General features: G+C 43.3%; 1 non-coding gene across 1 annotated transcript; it reads left to right on the top strand.

Annotated features, from left to right (window-relative positions):
• The first annotated feature begins 2,517 nt into the window (after positions 1-2,517).
• Trnas-cga (transfer RNA serine (anticodon CGA)) lies at positions 2,518-2,592 on the top strand. Its single transcript has one exon. It is a non-coding gene; the product is annotated as a tRNA-Ser (tRNA).
• Positions 2,593-7,475: the final 4,883 nt, after the last annotated feature.

The following is a 7,475-nucleotide window of genomic DNA, read 5'->3' as shown; positions in this document are numbered from 1 at the left end:
GATTATGTACCGATACCATAAAAGTTGAATGGGGGGACCAAGGAACCGATGGCCGTTGTAGTCTGGTCCCTTCAACCCCACAAACCAACAAATCAACCAAACTAAAGTTCTATGAGATTCATTTACGGCGATCTGGGTGGCCATATAATTCTCTCGTATACTCTAGCCATTCACAGACATTTATGGCTTGGCGCATTGTCACGTATCAAAATTTCATTGTTGTTTGAGAACATGAGGAGCATGAATGCTATCGAAGTAGCCGAACATAACTGTTTCCATCCAATGGTCGGTTCAACTGGACAAGAGGAACCAATTCACTGCATGTAAACACAGCCTACATCATTATGGAGCTACCGGTAGCTTGCACAGTGCCTTTTTGACAACTTAGTGGGGTCTGCGCCACACTCGAATCCTACCAGCATGTCTTACCAATCAGTGTTCCAGTCGTCTATGGCCGAAACGATATGATCACGAGCCCAGGAGAGTTGCTGCGGGCGTTGTCGTGCTGTTAGCAATGACACTTGCATCGGTCGTCTGCTGCCATAGTCCGTTAACAGCATATTTCGCCGCACTGTCCTAGCGCATACATTCGTCCCTCATTGATTTATGTGATTATTTCATGCAGCGTTGCTTGTCTGTTAGCACTGACGACTGTACGCAAACGCCGCTGCTCTCGGTCGTTAAGTGAAGAATGTCGGGCACTGCACAATCCGTGGAAAGAAGTAATATCTGAAATTACGTATTCTCGGCACGCTATTGATACTGTGGATCTCGGAATATTGAGTTCCCTAATATTTAATAAATTGTATGTCACATGCATCTAGCTCCAACTATGATTTTTGAGTCTCTTAATTCCCGTCGTGTGGCCTTAATCACGTCTGCAAACTTTTCACATGAATCACGTATGACAGTTCTGCCAATGCAGTGCCCTTTTATACCTTATGTTCATGATACTACCGCCATCTGTCTACGTGCATTTTGCTGTCCCATTACTTTTGTCACCTCAGTATCTTAAACTGCCGTTGAGTGCGGCATTTTCATGTTTACGAAAAATGATTAGGATTTTCAGCAGGAAGAAATTTACGAGATTAGTCAGAAATATTTATTTGTTGATGCAGATTGCCTCAAATATATCTACACATTACACTTTTTTGTTACCAAAGGAATTAATAATCTGCCCTTTATCAATTACAAAATTATGAGGGTCCATAAAAGGGTGTTTAAATGGTAATTGCTATGAGGCAAATGGAGCTGGCAGGCTGACTTAGGTCAGATCTGTAGAGCACTTTACCCGGGCGCCATCAGGCTGTTATCGGCGCAGCCAAAGGCTGGCAGCGTCTTGGAATAGGCATGTAGGCGGCAGTTGAAGCCGTGCTTCGTGTTCCGCATTGGCACTGGCGTCGCGACGGAGGGCTCTCACCAACAAAGTGTCATCTGAGGTACTCGCGAAGAGGTGTTCTCTTTTCCGTGTAATCGACAAATCCCTTCTCTAAAGCCTCGATCCCAAGTGTAGCTCCAAGGCGATGTCTTTGCGTCCTGCAGGGCTATGTTCCTGGCCGTGGCCGTAAATGTGACTGGATGGCACATATTCCTCTTCTTGCCAATCACGTTATTCTTCACTATCACTGTTAAATATTTTTTACCGCCAATAGTTTCCAAATTCACAGGGTAGGAAGACAAGATCACACGTGGATCTTAATGTGGCTAGGATTCCTTCACTGGGCGAGAATCACGTCGCCATTAAGAGTATACAGAATGAGATTTTCACTCTGCAGCGGAGTGTGCGCTGAAATGAAACTTCCTGGCCGATTAAAGCTGTTTGCCGGACCGAGACTCGAACTCGGGACCTTTGCCTTTCGCGGGCAAGTGCTCTACCAATTGAGTTACCCAAGCACGACTCACGCCCCCTCCTCACAGCTTTACTTGCCCACGAAAGGCGAAGGTCCCGAGTTCGAGTGTCGGTCCGGAACACAGTTTTAATCTGCCGGGAAGTTTCATTAAGAGTATACATCCAGTGTACCGTCCGCCGCCTCCTCTGCTAAAAACTCCCTTCACGTCTGTGTACATGCTGATGCTAAAAGGCATTCGCAGCAAGCTTTCTGTCCCTTATAAAACTGGGTATCATCATTTCGTATTAGCTTGACGCCTCCTCTAGAGAAATGTAATTGCCACCTCGTCTAGCATGCTGCGAACGCCTTACCTCCAGTTTTAATAGGTGCCTGCGTCCCTGCCAGCGTTCTCCAAAGCTCAGAAAAATAATGTGGCAGACGATAGTCTGGATGAAACTTCCTGGCAGATTAAAACTGTGTGCCCGACCGAGACTCGAACTCGGGACCTTTGCCTTTCGCGGGCAAGCGCTCTACCAAGCGCTCTACCATGGCTTAGCCATGTCTCCGCAGTATCCTTTCTTTCAGGAGTGCTAGTTCTGCAAGGTTCGCAGGAGAGCTTCTGTAAAGTTTGGAAGGTAGGAGACGAGATACTGGCAGAAGTAAAGCTTTGAGTACCGGGCGTGAGTCGTGCTTCGGTAGCTCAGTTGGTAGAGCGCTTGCCCGCGAAAGGCAAAGGTCCCGAGTTCGAGTCTCGGTCGGGCACACAGTTTTATTCTGCCAGGAAGTTTCATATCAGCGCACACTCCGCTGCAGAGTGAAAATCTCATTCTGGATAGTCTGGATACCTGGAAGACGAGGGGGGGGGGGGTTCCGATCCTTATCCTTAGGGGTGGTCAGGGTCTGCGGGTGGGGGCTGCCAGATCTCTATCGACAGATTCTTGCGAACTGCTACTCAGTCTACCGCTATAATAAGCAAACATGTCCTCTCCATTTACAGAACTCTCTACTGAAACCATCTGAATCCCAATTTTAATGATAATTGTTTTTTTGGTGTTGTGACCATGCTTTCTGTTTCATGAGTTCTCAGGTTCGTCCAGTGTTAGTAACATTTAAATACTACTGAAAACATGAAAAGCTCATAGTTTCGTTTATTGTTGTTACTATCCTATTTATTGCTAATACTGTGCATAAATTGTATTAGTCGCTTTCACTCTGATGTTTTCATGCATGTAACATGATGATTCTAATATACAGGGTGGCGCACGAAATCTGTTACCATTTTGTATTTGAATATAAACTTTATTGTTAATACAATATGAAAGGAACATATACGACAATGAAGAGCCGTCCATGGAGATTTGTTCTAACTCAGCACATGCTCAACACGTCCACCATTTCGTTTCCTAACTTCCTTCAAACGAACACTCAAGTTAGTGGTGACCCTACGGCACATGTCTTCCGTAATATCACTGCAAGCTCGAAGAATAAGTCTTCTGAGCTCCATTAAATCACGTGGACGTTTTGGGAAAATTTTTTTCCCTAGGGTACCCCAAAAGAATAAAGTCACATGGATTGAGGTCTGGACTATTGGGGGCCCAATTTTGTCTGTCACTGAAGCGACCTGGAAACCTTAGTGAAATGATCCGCATGTAGAAATGCTCGTGTAAAAACTCCAACACAGTGTTTGCAGTATGTGGTTCAAAATGGTTCAAATGGCTCTGAGCACTATGGGACTTAACATCTATGGTCATCAGTCCCTAGAACTTAAAACTACTTAAACCTAACTAACCTAAGGACATCACACAACACCCAGTCATCACGAGGCAGAGAAACTCCCTGACCCCGCCGGGAATCGAACCCGGGAACCCGGGCGCGAGAAGCTTGAAAGCTACCGCACGACCACGAGATGCGGACACAGTATGTGGCCTCGCTCCATCTTGCATGAACCACTGCGTGTTGAAGGGCAAGGCAGTAGCATGGAGATATGGAATGAAGCTATTGCGAAGCATGCTCAAATAACGCTCGCTGTTCACAGTTTCTTCAAAGAAATAGGGTCCAATAAGTCCGTGACTGGAAATTTCTGCCCACATTGTAATCCTCGGAGCATAATGTTGACGTTCATGAAGCATATGTGGGTTTCCAGTGGCCCAAAAGCGTACATTTTGTTTGTTAACCACACCGTCTAAATGAAAGTCTGCCTCGTCTGAAAACCAAACGTTGTTTAGAGTTTCTTCATCCCACTGAGCAAACAGCAGTCTCTGCTGCTTGTGTTCTCCAGTGAGCTTCTGTGCACACGTCATCTTGTATGGGTACATACGGGGGTCACTTTTAAGGATACGTTGAACGGAGAGTCTGTATATTGCCAGTTGCGCTGCTGCCTTTCTACACGATTTCCCGGGACTTCTCTGTAGAGTAACTCGTACCGCTTCAATATTCTCCGGCGAACAAACAGGCTTGGGCCGAGGTCGCTTCGCTTCCAATACTGTTCCTTCCTGTACAAATTTATAGACCAACCTGTGGATGGTCTTCTTGCAAGGGACCCATCGTGTGTTAAAATGTTGTCCAGAACGCCTCTGAGTCACAACAAGGCTTTTCGTTTCATGAAAAAGTAACAAAATCCAGCTGCTGGGAGCATAAAAATCTATAATCGTTATACCACCAGTGGGTGATGCACATCGCATTCTGTATTTACTCTTTTACAGAAGGCCTCACGCACAATCACTTCCTTTTGGTAGATACCCCAAAATTACTTTTCTGTTAGTTATACTGCAAAATGGTTTTCACTGCTTTGGTATCGGTTACCATTCACGTCATGTTACTCTAATAAAGCAGCCATCGTAATCACAAAAATATCAACAGGCAGAATTTAAATTGATGCTTTATAGAATTTACTGAAGGTCGTTGTAAATCTAATGTTACCTGAAAGTAAATTGAAAGGAGACGAAAAATTTAGTACAACATATGGAGAATTGTCATTTAGGTTGGTGCTGACAATTTCTCTGTGTATGTTCACTGAGTTTTGTAATTTCCTGTGTATTTTTACGCTACCGCGTGACTATTCCATCATTTGTTCTCTACGCCGTGAACAGATAACATGTATGTTTTGGATATAGTAAGGGCTGCGTACAACACTGCAGCTGAGCTTCTTAAAAAGTGGCACGTAATCAACTATGTCGTTATCGTGACATATTTTTCACCTATAAAATTACCTGTTACAGAAGGCCAGTAATTATGTTTTCGTATCTGGGTTCTCAAAGGCAAGAGAAAAATAAATAAATAAATGAAGATAAAAAGTAACCGGCAATACTTTCTCACCTCGTGAAACGAGTAACTCTCAAAAATTAGTGTATTTACAAAGTACAAGGGGCCGCACGAAATGTGTTACCAATTGTTTCTTTCACAATTTACGACGCACATTAGATATCCCGCTGGGATCTCTACAGCAGTACCAGCAGAGCTTGGAAAAACAAATGAGCTACGAAATGACGTGTAATTCACGATACTGCCGCTAGGTGACTAGTAAGCAGCAACAGCTGATAATGGAAGACTGACGACACAGCAACGATCGGCAATTGTGTCACTTTTTCATGAAACGAAAAGCCTTGTTGTGACTCAGAGGCGTTTTTGACAACAGTTTAACACACGATAAGTTCCTTGCAAGAAGACCATCCACCGGTTGTGCTATAAATTTGTACAGGAAGGAACAGTATTGGAAGTTGTGTATACGTAACCTAACCTGCTCTCAAAGCATTACGGTGCTAGAGGTGGGTTTTGAACTCAATGAGTGCTATGGTAGTTACCCTCAGGCAGCTGAAAGATGCAAAGCGAACAAATGGATGCTCGCCGCTGTCGGCGTGCCGCCTTTTGAGCGTAAAAGGAATTATCTCCATCGGTGATGCCGTACCAGTGTCTCTCTTTAGCGAGGGCGGATACATTTTTAAACAGAAAATTTCAGGTGAAAGTTAAAACGTAGGCAGAGATTATTTTAAATGTGACTGACCAAATGTGGCAGCTTTACTGACCAAATGTGACAGCTAAAGCCACTGGAAAAATCTTTGATTAACGTGGATATGATTTGAAATGAATGAAACAGAATTTCAAAGAGAAAATTCGCCTTGTGAGTGTGTTCTCACCGTCTGTTTGGGCTATGTGCAAAATAACATAACTGATTTAGAGCTTACGCTGTTTAAATTCCGGTGAACGTATGAGTTTAAATCTAAAGTTGCTTGTTTTAGGAACATGAGGTACTGGGTAAGGGGAAAACGTGACGTATGGAAATCGGTTGCGTATTTGAACAGTTCTCGGGTACCCGACCGGGTAGCGTCGTAATTTCTCCGCAATATTTCGGCAGACGTACACGCTGCCATCTTTAAGATGCATGCAACTTTACAATTACCACAGCAACATGCCATGTTGATAAAATAATTTTTCAGATAGATTGTTGGAAGTGTGACCATCTTTAAGATGGCAGCGTGTAGGTCTGCCGAAATACTGTGGAGAAATTACGACGCTACCCGTCGGATACCCGAGAACGCCTCAAATTGGAAATACGCCGGGAAAACTTAAGATCGGTTGCGGATTATTGTAGATACAGAAGTAACTTCATTTACTAAACCATTACTGTCTGTTAACGCTATCTTGATGTTAAGCAGGTGACGAATAGCTGCCTCCAGTGCTCAGCGGACGCCATTAACGACTTTCATATCTACCAAAAACATCGTCCAACCACGGGTAGTAAAACACGTACATACGTACATGTACGAAGGGCCCAGAAATTTTGAACTTCCATCACGTAGTCGATTACAGACATCCCCAGAGACGAAATGTGTGGCCAGTGACTCATATAATGCAACTATCGGTACATCAAGAATATTTAACAGGAACGTAGCATTCCGTAATTACTATTTGCCTACTTTGCTAAGGACTTCAACGAGCACTCACAGATGTCAAGGTATTCCAAGACACCAATGAACAGTTCTCTTGCTCAGCATTTGTTCCATCTCATACGTATTCCATAGCTCTCATTTAATATAAATCTAGAAACTGGGATCCCAAAAGATGAAGATTTCAATTGTATTTCATTGGTCACACTTACAACAATCTATCTGAAAAATTATTTTATCAACATGGCATGTTGCGGTGGTAATTGTAAATTTGCATGCCAGGTCACAAAGTACCAGTAAACCCCCAGCTCCCGTGTATAAAACAGTCTAATTACTTTAGACCTTTTTGGGTGAGCTAAGTATTTTACGTCAAGCATGGGAGCGAGTAAAAGTTTAGAAATGGTGTGCAATTATGTGTAAAGTTTGTTGTATTTCGCTACCTGTACTCATTATCAAACAATGGGTGAGTCCAGTCTGAGAAATTTGCACTCCATTCTAACCACTCAGCTATAATGACGTAATATCTCCGGAAGTCTATGTCACACAACGTTATAACTTTTCAGGTACATTCAGTGGTGTAAGTGGATACTGTTTGCTAATAGAGTTGTACTGAAGCTTCACGGATGATGCTGAGGTCTTATTACACCATCAACGGAAATGTAGTAATTAATGAACTATTTTCCTTTGATAAAGACTAGAAAGTAACAATGGTCACACCAATATTCTAGAAAGGTACTAGGAGTAATCCACTTAATTAGAGGCC

This window comes from Schistocerca cancellata, chromosome 2, assembly GCF_023864275.1.
Source record: "Schistocerca cancellata isolate TAMUIC-IGC-003103 chromosome 2, iqSchCanc2.1, whole genome shotgun sequence".
Classification (NCBI taxonomy): domain Eukaryota; kingdom Metazoa; phylum Arthropoda; class Insecta; order Orthoptera; family Acrididae; genus Schistocerca; species Schistocerca cancellata.
The sequence above is the reverse complement of the archived record's forward strand: the minus strand, read 5'-3'. Positions and strand labels throughout refer to the sequence as shown.